The sequence below is a fragment of the Myodes glareolus genome, chromosome 20 (genome assembly GCF_982192425.1).
Source record: "Myodes glareolus chromosome 20, mMyoGla1.1, whole genome shotgun sequence".
NCBI lineage: Eukaryota > Metazoa > Chordata > Mammalia > Rodentia > Cricetidae > Myodes > Myodes glareolus.
The window spans coordinates 49,162,478-49,177,736 of record NC_142045.1 but is presented as its reverse complement, the minus strand read 5'-3'; the positions used below and the strand labels follow the sequence as shown (position 1 = coordinate 49,177,736).

General features: G+C 41.6%; 1 pseudogene; it reads left to right on the top strand.

The window, feature by feature from the left end:
* The first annotated feature begins 3,863 nt into the window (after window positions 1–3,863).
* On the top strand, window positions 3,864–4,490 carry LOC125397520 (large ribosomal subunit protein uL6 pseudogene; annotated as a pseudogene).
* The last annotated feature ends 10,769 nt before the right edge of the window (window positions 4,491–15,259 follow it).

Sequence of the window (15,259 nt, the reverse complement as noted above, 5' to 3'; positions counted from 1 at the left end):
GAAGAACTTAGACCCCTCCCTCACATCATAGAGAAACTGTCACACAAAATATATCACCATACATTCTAAATCTTGAATAAAACATGAAAGTAAATGTCTTACCTTGTATTTATCATTTTATTAATATTTAATTTGGATTTCTGTGGTTAATAGTTCGTTTGGGGGCAGGTGGTGGGACGGCTCAGCAGACAAAAGCACTGGCTACTCTTCATGAGGACCTGGATCCAATCCCCAGCACCCACATGGTAGCTCACAACTGTCTGTAACTCCACTTTCAGGGGATCCAACACCCTCACATAGACACACATGCAGGCAAAACACCAATGCATGTAAAATAAAAATAAACAATTTTTAGAATGCATTTGTTTAATGATTTTTTTTTAGTTTCTTTGATTTCTTAGATAAAACACTAAAAAAGCACAAGCAATCAAAGAAAGTAGCTGGCCCAGAACATTCTCAGCAGTGAGAAGGGATGATCTTCTCCATTTTAGGCCAACTTTCGAGGCACTGTATTAAATGCAGGAAGCCATGGTGAAAGGCTCCTTTGTATGACTTGGTTCATTTGAAATCCTACATAGGTAAACACACAGCGACAGAAAATGAGTGGCAGCGAGGGCCTGAAAGTTGGTCAGAAGTGAGGGATGATAGGCCCGGAGTGCCTAAAGTGGCCGGGCGGTGGTGGCGCACGCCTTTAACCCCAGCACTTGGGAGGCAGAAGCAGGCGGATCTCTGTGAGTTTGAGGCCAGCCTGGTCTACAAGAGCTAGTTTCAGGACAGGCTCCAAAGCTACAGAGAAACTCTGTCTCAAAAAACCAATAAATAAATAAACAAACAAACAAAAAAACAAATAAATAAATAGTCCTGAAGTGTGCTGTGGTATTGACCCCACAATCATAGAAAATACTACAATGGGTGGAGTATGAACTGAAAACCAGTGGGCTCTATGGCATATGATGTTTCTCAATAAGTCTGTCTTATTTTTATTAAAAGCAGGCATATGCCCTACACTCATGTCCCAGGTCTACAGTGTACAGTGCAGAAATAGCAGCAGATAAGATGGTGTTTGCAGTAACTGACGTTGGCAGTACTCAATGTCACAAGGGCACACTGAGCCCCAAAGCGCCAGTCCCTGAATTCTGAGCTTGAGTCTCAAGGAAACACTGCTACTGTTTCTGTAGTGATCAGCCACTGTGTCTGGTGGGATCAGAGTCCTGTGCCCACCTCCAAGCTCGGGAATTCAGGGTCCTGGGACAGACAGCCTCTCATCTAGACAATGGTCCTCGTGATGCTGAACATAAAGACAGGAAAGAACTGTGATGTGGTGCCTGTTAGAGCACAAACCGAGCATGCTCTGGGCCCTGGGTTCCATCCATAGCACTGCACGGAAAGAAAAGCAGCAGCAGAGAGGGTAGGCCAGTATAGTGTGGGCAGAGGATTAAAAACAAAGCTATTGTACTGGTTTATTTTGTGTTATGTGAGCATGCACACCCGGGCCCATGTGTGGAGGTCAGGGAACAAATTGTCACTTCTTTCCTTCCACCATGTGGGACTCAAGAGTTAATCCAGACTGCCCTGCCTATCCGCAAGCATCTTCACCCTTGCAGCCATCTTTCCAGCCCAAGGAGGGGGATTTTTAAGAACACAGTGTCATTGAACACACTTCAGTGCATGACTATGGTGTTAAACATAAGGGGAAGCCATGAGAGACACAGAAGAAATGGAGCCCAGTGATAGACCTAGGCCATCCTTTTATTCCGTGACTCCTCAGAGAAATGTATTCAATATAAAATCTAGACCAGGCTATCATTGTATTCCATGGCCCCGCAGAGAAAGGTACTCAATATAGAATCTAGACCCAGGCCATCACTGTATTCCATTCCCACTCAGAGAAGTGTATTCGGTATAGAATCTTTTCTTCCAGGACCCTTAGAATATAATCCAGGCTCTTTAACCTTCCTTTTTGTGTTTAGATAGCAGAGCTGAATCATGTCTCTAAGTCACATTATACTCTACAAGGCAAGGCTTCAATGCCCAAGTTGTTGTTAATACCACACAGTTCATTAAAAATAAAATGTGGTAATGAATCTCTTTAATCCCAACATTTGGGATACAGAGGCAGGCAGATATCTGTGAGTCAAAGGCCAACCTGGCTTACTAGTAAATTCCAGGACAGTCAGGGCTACATAGAGAGACCCTGTCTCCACAGCACCCTTCCCCCCACACACAAAAGATGTGTTTCTGGGTGTGGAGGCACCATGCCTGTAATCAAAGCACCCAGGAAAGTGGGAGCATGAGGGTCAAGTGAGTTCACAGCTATCCTCAGCAACATCGTGAGTCCAGAGCCATCCTGGGTCACATGAGACCCTATCTGAAAAGAGCTAAAGCCAACTAAGCAAGGAAACTCAAATACGGACTACAGATTTAAATAAAACAGGAGTCCCTTGCTTCCTGCACCACAGGATCCATGCACGACAAGTACACAATTCGCCTGTGCCTGCTGGGAACTTCTTGTTCATTTAACTCCTGGCATTCCCAGCTGCTCTGCTGACCCCTCTTCCCAGGAGCGCCAGGGAAGGGGAGGGGAGGAAGCAGAAGGCTCTTGGCCAGCTGGTGCTATTTTAAGATGGTTTCAGACTCTGCTTTGGCAGGTGCTGAAAGCTGAGCGAATCCTTCTTAAAGAAGGTCTCCTGGGGTCTTTGTCAACCATGTAGATCTGCAGCCACAGCCTCCTGACTCAGCCATTTTGTTCTTGGCGCTCCTGGATCCCTACAGCTGACAGAAAGAGGAAACCATTCCTCAGAATCTTAGGACAGTGTATTGGTGTAAGAAATTAATTAATACAGTTTTCTATCAATTACATGAATTAACCCTAATTTATTTTTGATTTTTTTTTTCAAGACCAGGTTTCTCTGTAGCTTTGGAGCTTGTCCTGGAACTAGCTCTTGTAGATCAGGCTGGCCTTGAACTCACAGAGATCTACCTGTCTCTACCTCCTGAGTGCTGGGATTAAAGGCATGTACCACCACCACCTGGCGAATTAACTGTAATTTTAAGACACCTGCCAAACAAAGGCACTCTCCCTGGTAGATTCCATCTATGCTTTCCTTCCTAGTGTTCTGCTTTTATTCATGAGAAAGGAATTGCTAATTTTTTGTTACTTTAATTTCTTTTAGGGAGTATGAGTGGTATTAGCTTGGTAGCTAAAGTTTAGTGTTCCTCCAGCCTCATGAAGAAGAATAACAAGAAACCTATTGCTTCTGAATAAGAAGTGTTATGATGGGCTGGAACATAGCATGTTTGCCCAGCATCTTGAGGCCCTGGGTTCCTTCCACCCACAGTACCACTAATACCTGTTATCCCCACACTGGAAAGGCCACACTGGAAAGGCAGAAGTTCGGGAATCAGAAGTTCAAGGTTGGCTACCTACCTTTAATCCCAGCACTTGGGAGGCAGAGGCAGGTGGATCTCTGTGAATTCGAGGTCAGCAAGGTCTACAGAGTGAGTTCCAGGACAGTCAGAGCTGCACAGAGAAACCTTGTCTTGAAAAACCTAAATAAATCAATAAACAAACAAACGAACAAACACAGTGGGAACTGATGAGAGAAGAAACCCAGTAGAGCCTCTACATGTATGTAGACAGACAAATCACACCCATGAATATCGAGAGCCTTAACCCAAATCCAAACAAAGCTAAAGTTCTAAGACCTTTCTCTTTAAGCCTTTTTAATTTTTTTTACGAAGTCAGCAAATTTACTTTTGCTCTCTTTTGGAAACTAAGTAGAGTTACCATGTGTTTTAGGCACTGAACATAAGTGATCTATCTGCTGTCAGAACTGACAAGAAATTTTAAAAAATATCTAGAGCTCTTTGCCCCATCTGCTGCGAGAATGAAGACCATCCTCAGCAATCAGACTGTCGACACTCCAGAAGATGTGGACATCACTCTGAAGGGGCGCACAGGCATTGTGAAGGGGCCCAGAGGAACCCTCTGGAGGGACTTCAATCACATTAATTAGAGCTGAGTCTCCTTGGAAAGAAGAAGAGGCTTCGGGTTGACAACAGTCGGGTACCAGAAAGGAGCTGGTTGCTGTCAGAACCGTCTGCAGTTATGTTCAGAACACGATCAAGTGTTACACGGGGCTTCCACTACAAGATGAGGTCCGTGCCACTTCCCCATCAAGGTCGCTATTCAGGAGAATGGATCCTTGGTTGAAATCCGAAATCTCTTGGATGAGAAATCCATCCACAGGGTTCGGGTGAGGACAGGCGTTGCTCTTTCTGGCTCTCAAGCCCAGAAGGATGAATTAATCCTTGAAGGAAATGATATTGAACTTGTTTCAAACTCGGCGGCTCTGATTCAGCAAGCCACAACAGTTAAAAACAAGGCTATCAGAAAGTGTTTGGATGCTGCCTATGTGTCTGAAAAGGGAGCGGCCCAACAGCCTGATGAGCGATGCCTAAGTTACCCAGCTCCAGAAACAAGAGCCTGAACTTTAAGTATGATTTGGGGTGGCTTTTGGGACAATAAAAGACTTATATTGAAAAAAAAATCTAGAACCAAGAGCAATGATTTTGGGCTAATCTGTGTGCCAAATTTAATGAGCCAAGATGAACTCTAAAATAATTGCTATTTTCAAATTTTTTTTAATTTCGTAAAATGATTCACTAATACAGTCTGTTATAGAAAAGTCTGACAACCAAAGTCCACACACACATAGTTATACAACTTTAAATTTCTATAGGAATAATTTATTGTGGACATAGCTTTCTACGACTTGTGCTCTGAGTTAATGATTTGTTCTGAGAAATTTCCAAGGCAATGAACAGAGCTCATTTGAACAACTACATAATAATATTCACTAGTGGACTGCATATAACGCATTCATCCACAAGTATTAATGAACACTTTTACACCTTTCAGTTTTCAGACTTTACAGGAAGCAACGCAACAAAAACAGACGTTCCTTTCATCATGTCTTTTTTGGAGACAGCATCTCACTGTTTAGCCAAACTGTTCTCAAATTCAAAATTCTCCTGCAGGAGGCTCCTGTGTGTTGGATTTGCAGGTGTGCAACACTGTGTCCTGCACTCAAGTATTTCCACACAATTAGAAGATACAGAGTGTATCAGTAAGGCAACAAAACATTTTGTTAACTATTTATCTGCTTGCCTAAAGGAGGGCTTCGATGGCTCACGCCCCATCTGAGCCAACACAGCTTCTCCTGCACAGACAGCACTCGATCCTTAAGAACCAGCTCCGAAGAGCGCACCCAGTTCCTGCAGGGACCCATCCAGGGCAGGGCAGACTAACCCTGGGAGCAGTTTGTCCTTCCTCCTTCGCTCCACTTCTTCCCAACCTCTCTCTCTCTCCTGCACTTGTATGTACCAGTAGCCAGTTGTTCAGAACATCAGGACACACCTCTCCAGTGTTGGTTCCTCTGCACTCAGATCCGGGGAATGCCTGAGAGGTTTTGGCAGCCATCAAGGGGGTGCTGATTTCCAAGCCATATAAGACTCAAAGGTCAGTGGTTCTCTTTTAAGCAATGGCACTCCACTCGTTACTAAGCCAAGCCTGCGTGTTCATTACAAGAGAAGACTTGCATTCCGTTTTTATTGGCCGAAAGAAAACCCTACCATGCTTGGCTTCTTGCATGGTCTATAAATAGATGTTCTCATTCAGCAGAAAGGAAGCAGAAATACGATAAGTTTTACATAAGGTTCAGGGTCACCGTGGAACACCCACTCCAACTCTCTCTGGCATGGCAGCAAGCCTTAGCCACAACTCCCCACCTGGCAGCTGCGGAGAAAACTGTAAGAGAACCAGTGTCCAAAGACATCAGAGAGTATTTTTAGACTCCAGTGGAGTCAAGAGCGTTCCTTTTAGGTGTGGGTTTCACTTATTAAAATTCAATGATCGGTTTCCCAAATTTCATTTTTTTTTTAAAAAAAAAAACCTTTTGGAAATACTCATAGTGGAAAGCACCTGCGGGGTGGGATGTGGGGGTCCATGGGGCCCCTGTAACCAGGACCATGTGCTTGAATTCATCCCAGCTCTGTTTTCGTTGGTGTTCCTACCTGTTTCCTGTTGTGCCCTGGGTCTTCCCAAGCCACAGGTTGTAAAGGCTCCTGCTGTCTAGCCTGCTAGCCCTGGAGGAATGCTCACCCTTACACACTGCCAGGGAGCACAAACGCCAGGTAATGAGTTAGGCAAGGGCAGTTGAAGATGACATTCCCTGTTTGTGTCCAAGGAAACTTGTTGAACAGTATTCCCTACGGGGTTGAATTTAATTTTACCATGCTAAAGAAACCAAGCTTTCAGAGATTTTGTAAATAGTTTTCTTATAAGGGTGTGAACAGGGCTCAAGTTTCTTGGTTCAATGTTTCGCGTGTTTTTAAATGGTTCAGACGGGAAATGGCTCAGTGGGTAAAGACACTTGCAAGACGGGCAACCTGAGTTCTATCCCTGAAACTCATATAAAAGCGGATAGAGAGAGCCAGCTCCACAAAATTGTCCTCTGCCCTCCACATGTGTGTTATGGCATTGGTGCACACACACACCAGTACCCTAAACCTAACCCTAAATAATAACTAAGTAAATAAGATCATTTTTAAGAGATTCAGTTATTCTCTGAATTTTCAGACTGACATTCGGATCTGATTCCTCATTCTTGGGACACTGTTATACAATGTCCTTCACTGTGGCATAGAAGTAAGTTGAAAGTTTTGTAGGCACAAGGCTTTAGGTTCATTCCCCTGCATCAAGTGGATATACAGTAGGTAATACCGGCAACTCTCCCTTGAGAAGAACAAAGCCAGTCCTCAGGTGCTTTCTTGTGGGAATGCCTTTCTGACTCTTAAACTTCAGACTTCCAATGCACACTAACGCTTAATGCACTCAGGCTATGCTTCAGAACACATGTGTATAGCAGGACTGAATGAGAAGCAAGTTTGAATCAGATTTCTAAATGCACATACAAAATTAGAGATAACTTTAAAAATATACTAGTAGATCCGGAGTAGATTTTGACTGTGATTCTGATTTATTCTAAAGAATCTAGGTGCCTGCCACATTTTATAATACTCGTATCTTATAAACAAATGCTTTAAAAAATTCTCATTGTGTTCTGAAGAATCTGTGCAGTGCCATTCAGTCTCACACGCCGTTTACTTAATATGATTGCGCTGAGGCCAGGGGCTGTGGCGTAAACCTTTCCTTTGATCCTAGCACTCAGGAGGCAGGGTGAAGGCAGATCTTTGTGAGTTCGAGGTCAGTCTGTTCCTCTAAGTGAGTTCCAGGACAGCCAAGGCTGTTATAGAGAGAAACAGCATCTTGAAAAGCAAAATAAAAAGAAGGAGAAGAAGGAGGAGAGGAGAAGGAGGAGGAGAAGGAGGAAGAGGAGGAGGAGGAGGAGGAGGGGAGGAGGAGGGGGGGAGGAGGAGGAGGAGGGGAGGAGGAGGACAGGGTTTCACTTTATAGCTCAGGCTGCCTTCAGTCTCACAGAGATCCTCCTGTCTCTTCCTTCTGAGTGCTGAACTTAAAATGATTTTTATTATTTCATAATAAAAAAGAAAAACTGCGTATGTATACACACAGAGATGAATGGGGATGTCAGGTGTTAACTCGGTAGGAACAGTGACTCATTTCATTCCTTTACAGGGACACTGAGGTTGCAGCTACAATTATTACTCATTTTCTATTATGGAGGTGTGACAAATACTGGCCTCCAAACTTTGGACACTTCCACTCTATGGTCAGGAAACTGAAGGCATAGAGGTGGCTACTAACTTACCCAAGTTCACACAGCATTTAAATAACAGTGCAGAAGTCACTGTTTGGGGATTTCAGAGTGTGAGCCAGCCTATGTGAGGCTGCCAGGTCTGCTGGCTGGAGCCTTCAATACCAGCCCCTGGGAGAGTGGGACAATACTGTTGTGAGTTTGAAGGGAGCCTTGGTAACACCGTGAGTTCAAGTCCTGCCTGGGCTACATCGTAAAACCCTGTCTCCAACAAACAACAAAGAACAGGAACAAGATAGCAACAGTAAGCCTAAAATCCTAACGCAGTTGACAGCAGAGAGAAATGACCTGTTCTCACAGTGCTGGGGACTGAACCCAGGGCTTCGTGCATGCTGGAAAACTACTCTACCAGTTGAGCGACATCCCCAGACTCTTGTGTGTTTTTGTTTTGTTTTGTATTTTCTGTAATGTTCAGGAATTCAAAGTGAAAGTGTGCTGGGCTTGTTAAAATAGATCAGCAAAAGATTATTGTTCATAATCTAGTAACGGCAACGCTTTCCAAATGACAGGTCTTGACCCGTTTTGTCATTGACTAAGTTTAGTTAGCAGATTCAGAAGTGTTTTTATTTGAAAAGATACAATGTAACAAAAGAGAATACAAACTAGGAATGCATTCATAAGCCAAGAGCTTTGTGTGTGCAAAAGCTTTGTTTACTAATGTATGTATATGTGTGTGTGCTGGATTACCTTGGAAAACGTGCTTCTGACTCTGGGTTTAGACTTTCAAAGGCTTGAAAGCAATCACATTTATTTAGTTGTTTCTTTGAAAATGCTCCTAGGACAAGAGCATTTCGTGGCAATCAGATGTTAAACTGAAGGGACTCCATTTATACTTACATAAAAGACCCACAAAAGGAAAGTAATGTTATTGAGATCTTTAAGGTACAAAATTCACTGAACAGTCAACGACTATTGACCATCTTGACATCTCTACAGCTAAAGGAAAAAGATAATGCTAGCCAAACAGTCTGTAAATGAAATATTGACTTATTCTCCTGTTTATCCTACTTGTAGAAACCCTATTATATCCACTGAATAAAAGTGAATTGAATTTAGAACTTCATCTCATACCATATACTAGACCACAGGTTTGCTATGCTCTTATGATAGATATGTAGCTAATATTTAGTCCTTGATGCTAGGAGTTTGAGATTTATAAGAGACATATTTTTATGAGAGTATAGAATTAGCAGTACTAACGGGCACTTTTGCCTCCCAGCAAGCTAATGTTTTCTATGTCTTAACAGAGACTCTGCTGGGCTCATCTCTACTTTTTGTCATCTTGTTTATTTTATAGATTATCAGGCTCATGACTTTGTCACATCTGCAGGTCCTTAGGCAAGCCTGGCTGTTTGGGTCGCTGGGATATACTAGCAGGTGCCAGCAGCGGCACCGTGTTTTCCTGTCTGTGTGTAGCTCCACCCCAATTGTTGAAAATGGACCAGAGCTCTCACACACAGTCATAATAGTGATAAATGAAGTGAAAAGAAATTGTTTCTTATCACAGTAATTACAGTGTGTGTGTGTGTGTGTGTGTGTGTGCACGTGCGCGCGTGTGCATGTGTGTGTGTGTGTGTGTGTGTGTGTAGGTTGTACATGTGAATGTAGAGGTTAGAGAACAACTTGCAAGAGTTAGTTCTTCATCATGTGGGCCCTAGGAATTGAACTTGGGTGATCAGTTTAGCACAAGTGCCTTTACCCCATGATCCATCTCACCGGCCTCTAGAAGAAAATGTTTTGAACTGCCTTCTTTTTTAGCCAAAAAAATAAAATTCTTGGAAAGAATGCCTGGCCTCCTCTAGAGCTTTGAGTGTGCCTTGTTGTGGGCTGCAAAGGAGCCCAACCCGTCTCTGGAGGGCTCCCCTTCTGTAGGGTCATCCTGTACTCGGTCACTTGTCATGCAGAGGCGTGTCAGGATCAGAGTCTATATGTCCCACATTTATGGCTTATCACCCAGTAGAAGAGGGATAAATTCTTGTACAGAGAGCCAAACCTGGACATTTGTGTGAAGTTCTCACTATTGGACTTTATCACTTAAAGACATATTTAGAGCCAGTCCTGGTGATATTCACTGTAACCTCTGTCAATTGGTGGGTCAACATAGGAGGATTACTGAATCCTAGGATTTTGAAACCAGTGACCATGTGGAATGGGGAGAGTACCCATGCAGGCCTTGGGGCGCTGTCTTTCATGTGGACATTTTTTATATTGATAATAACAGAAATAAAATAATGCCACCAAAAATAACCTCCACAGTATTTTCATCTAGAAAGCTGGGGCCTTTGTGGCCCTTAATGTCTTATGTGCTTTGTTGTTGTTAGTGCTGGGCCCCAACACAGGGCTTGACCCCAACCAGTGCCTTTGCATGAAAGATCAAGAAGACAAAATCAATAAACTGTTTCCCAGAGATGCCATTTACCAAGGACACACTTTTCCGTAAAAAGATAATTCTTAGTGGAAAAGGGAAAAAACAGTTTCTATTTCCCAACCTCCTTGAAAACTGTTTATAAAGCAAGAGTAGAAAAAGAAACACAAGGGCATGCAACTTCCAGAAAACCAGCGGTGCTGGAGTACCAGGCCTGTTCGGACGCAGCGTGGCTGACTTCTCTCTGTTCTCCGTCCATTCTCCTCGAGAAGTGGCTTTACTGGGTCCTTTTATAAGAGAAATTTCTGCCAGTTCTCATTTTAAAAAACAATATAAGCTATTAAAACGAATGTTTTACACATAGTATGGATATATTTTTCCTTTGAGGCTATCACTAAGCAGCTCCTGCTGGTCTTAAACTCCAAGTTCTCCTGCCTCAGTCTCCACAGAGCCGGGCTTACAGGCTACACGGCACCTGCTGAAGGAGTAGTATCAGTGGATACGAGCTGAACTCGGCCCAGTGTTCCCCATCTGTGCCCTGCTCCCATGGTTTCTTTGTTATAACAGCAGGCTGCTGTCCTTGCTGCATCTATCTATCTATCTATCTATCTATCTATCTATCTATCTATCCATCCATCCATCCATCCATCTATCATCTATCTATCTATCTATCTATCATCTATCTATCTATCTATCTATCTATCTATCTATCTATCATCTATCTATCTATCTATCTATCTATCTATCTATCTATCTATCATCTATCTATCTATCATCTATCTATCTATCTATCTATCATCTATCTATCTATCATCTATCTATCTATCTATCTATCTATCTATCTATCATCTATCTATCTATCTATCTATCTATCTATCATCTATCTATCTATCTATCTATCTATCTATCATCTATCTATCTATCATCTATCTATCTATCATCTATCTATCATCTATTGATCTATCATCTATCTATCTATCTATCTATCTATCTATCTATCTATCTATCATCTATTGATCTATCTATCATCTATCTATCTATCATCTATCTATCTATCTATCATCTATCATCTATCTATCTATCTATCTATCTATCATCTATCTATCTATCTATCTATCATCTATTGATCTATCTATCATCTATCTATCTATCATCTATCTATCTATCTATCATCTATCATCTATCTATCTATCTATCTATCTATCATCTATCTATCTATCTATCTATCATCTATCTATCTATCTATCTATCTATCTATCTGTTTCTCTGCCTGATTGCTTGTTGTGACAAGGTCTCCTGTGACCCAGGCCAGTTTGAACTCCTGATCATCCTGCTTCCACCTTCCAGGTGTGGAAATTACAGGTGCTCATTACTGCTCTTTCTAAACTGGGGGGGGGGGGAGTATTTGCTTGTTTGTTTGTTTGCAGAGAACAGAATTAAAAACTCAAAGAATAAAAGCAAGCAAGCAAACAAAGCAAAGGAGTTAAACCAGATGAAATGTTTCACTAAACTAAAAAAAAAAAAATCAAAACAAAAGATTCCCTGAGTGGCATCTTCGCCCATCTCTGCCCAGTTGCATCTCCCCGAACCTGAAACACCCTCCTCACAACCGGTGTGTACTTAAAGCAAAACATTTTAATCAAATTCACATGCAGATTAGATAGGCTCTGACCAATTCCTCTTATCATCATTGGCCAGAACTGTGCTTCTGCCATGCTTTATAGAGTTTTAGAATAATTTGCTTTGATGCACCTTTCATATCATTGTGAAATATAATCTTTAAAAATATTTTTTAGAAAGCAAATTTCCTATCTTCTTATTAACTTGTGAAAGCATTAGTCAGTAAAAGTTTTTAAAGTTACTTACTTTGTATTTTTTGGCTTTGAAATTCGTCTTATATTCCTATTGTATTGGAAATTGGGGAGGAACTACAATTAAATTTTACCTGTATTTCTAAGTAATTTGACTTTTTAATCCCAAATATTTTGAACAAATCTGAAGTCTGTATCGTCTGCAGTTACCTTTCAAAGTGTCTAATGGAGACAAAAAAAAATCAAAATTAGTAAGGGTGATCAATGACCAAAAAAATGTGGTAAAATTGAAAATACTTTTTGGGTTTTTTTTTGGGGGGGGGGTTACAGATAACCTTTGAAAGTAGGGTCAGCAAGATGGCTCAGCCAGTGAAGGCTCTTGTAGCCAAGTCTGAGTTTGATGCCCTGATCCACCTGGAAGAAAGTAAGAACCAGTTCCTGACAGCTGTCTCTGATCACCACACACTCGCCATAGCACAAAGGTGACCTTACTACACACACACACACCACACAAACACATAGACATATACCACACCACACACACACACACACACACCACAACACATATACCACATACATAAACACAATAATAATAAATGAAAGATAAATATTAAAGCACTTCTAGAATTAATAATATAGGAGAAAAAAAGCTAAATAGAGTACTTGAAGGACTTTTTTAGAAAAGAAAGTAAAAACCGTTTTTAAAGTAGAGAAAAGAACAATTGGTCATCAGCCTAAATAACACAACATCCAAATAGTGAGCATTGAAAAAACAAGGAGCAGCTGGGTATGCTATTGGGATCCCTGGTGAAGGAAGAAAGGTCAAGAGTTCAAGGCAGCCTGGGGTACTCACTACAGTGAGTTCAATGTCGGCCTAGACATACAATAACAAGAAACTAAATAAGTAAATGCAAAACCAAAACAACATAAATAAAATGGAGAGAAGAGAAAGTGAGCAAACATCATGACAGTAAGTGACTCACGTAAAGTGTTGGCGTGGTGGAATTCCCAGGGGGACGCTGGAGGAAGAGCAATGGTGAGCTGGGGGTGGCGGGCCAGGACATCACGCTCCAAGGAAAGATTTGTGAGAAAGGAACCAGCAAGAAGGAAGGAAGGGCGCCTCCAAGACATAAACACTCATTCTTCAGAGACACGAGAGATGGCAGAGCAATAGGTTAGCCAATTGTGTCTGGCCAAAGGGAAATGCACAGGGATGGGTGTTTCAAGCTTTTGTAAAATGCCTGGAAAATTAATTGAGTCTTTTGTTGATAGAATTTTCTTTTATAAGAATTAAAACTAAAAGGGGGAGATTTTTTTTTCCAGAAGAAAGAATATACTATATACTCTAAAAGTATCTAGACTGAGATGCATTACCCAAGACCAAGTCTTCAATCAATAGTATCTTGGGGGCTGAGGAATAGAACAAAGTTCGATTCTACTCCAGAGGCTTTAGTTCCTGGCTTTAGAGTCCTTATTACATATCCATGGCATTGTATCACTTTGTGTGTGTGTGTGTGTGTGTGTGTGTGTGTGTGTGTGTGTGTGTGTGCGTGCATGCACGAGAGAGAGAGAGAGAGAGAGAGAGAGAGAGACCCTCTCACTGGGCTCTGGGCTCACTGATCAGGCTAACTTAGCTGGCCTGATGCTCTTGTATCTGCCTCCCCAATGCTGGAATAGCAGGCACGGGCCGCCATACCTGGTGTTTTGAAGGGATTCCTGCCTACTAGGCAAGTACTTTACCTGCTAAGCAATGTCCTCGAGCCCATTTTTGTACTTCAGCTAACTTCCTTTTCATAAGCAGCACCTCCCACCCAACTCTTCCTCATGTTCCCCCTTAATTAACTGTAATTACACTAAGATGCTGTCATGTCACAGTTAAGAGTATGAACTTTAGAACTGAAAAGATTGAGTCAAATGCTAACTTGACTCCTTATTTGCTATATACTTCCACTGAGTTGCAAAATATAGCACAATAATGTCTATCTTAAAGGGGTAATGAGAGGGTTTGATGAAACCATATAGAGAGTTGCCATGTTCTCAGCAAGCACTTAATTATGACTAAGCTTCAGAAGCCTTTACTGATAAAGTCATATTAGGCATGAGATTCATTTATTAGTATTTCCTGCTTTTTGAAACTGAACTCCAAGTAGTTATTGGATCATAAAATTAATCCACTGGATCATTATGAACATTTTAAGATCCATGGAAAGCACCAATGAGTAAACCCACAAACTTTGTGCAAAGGGCTTGATTTCAGTGTTCAATACATGTTGGCCTGGATGCTATTTGGATGTAGTGATGACTCTTGCCTTTTAAATAAAAGCAAAGTTATAAAAAGATATATAGAAATGTTGTAAATAATTGTATAACTTGCTCAAAGTCTTTTTTTTCTTTTAGATTAAGATAGGATCTCTGTTTTTTATTTGTTTTGGTTGGTTGATTGGTTAGTTATTTTTAAAGACAGGGTTTCTCTGTGTAGCCCTGGCTGTCCACTGCGTGCCTATAATTCCAGCACTCCTGAGGCAGAGGCAGGCAAATTTCTTGGAGTTCGAGGTCAGCCTGGTCTATAGACCAAGTTTCAGGACATCCAAGGCTACACAGAAAAATTCTGTCCTGGAAAAAAAAAAGATAGGGTCTCACTATGTAGTTCAGGAACTCACAAAGATCTGCCTACCCCTGCCTCTCAAATGCTGGTTAAAGGCACACACCACCATGCCTGCCTCAAATTCTTTGCTATAATAGTAATTATATATTCATAAAAATCCAAGGTCAAGTCCATGTTCCATCAAGAAAATATCTAATTCTCAAAACTACTGATGTACCAAATGTACTTTCTGTATTCTTTGGAATTCTAGTTCATTTTCCTTTTAATCCTGAAAAGTAAAATTCTGAAGTTTATATATTTAGTTCATAAAAGGTCTTTGTTAAAATCTTCACATTTTAGCTGGCCATGGTGGTATATTCCTATAATCCTAGCACTCGGGAGGCAGAGGCAGGTAGAGCTCTGTGAGTTCAAGGCCAGCCCTGTCTACATAGCAAGTTCAGGCCAGGCAGGACTACATAATGAGAAATTGCCTTAATCTCCCACCTTCTCCACCCCAAAAAGCATATTATGAAAAAAGAAGACCTATTCCCATCACGAGACCCAACAATTCTCCAGCAGGGCTCCCAGGAGAAGTGAGTAATTCCACAACACAGGAAGGAAAGTCTACAATGAGTCTGAAGACAGATTTCAAGACTGGCAAAGCTGGTAAACTCATACACCAGGTTGAAGAGGTCCCAGTCAC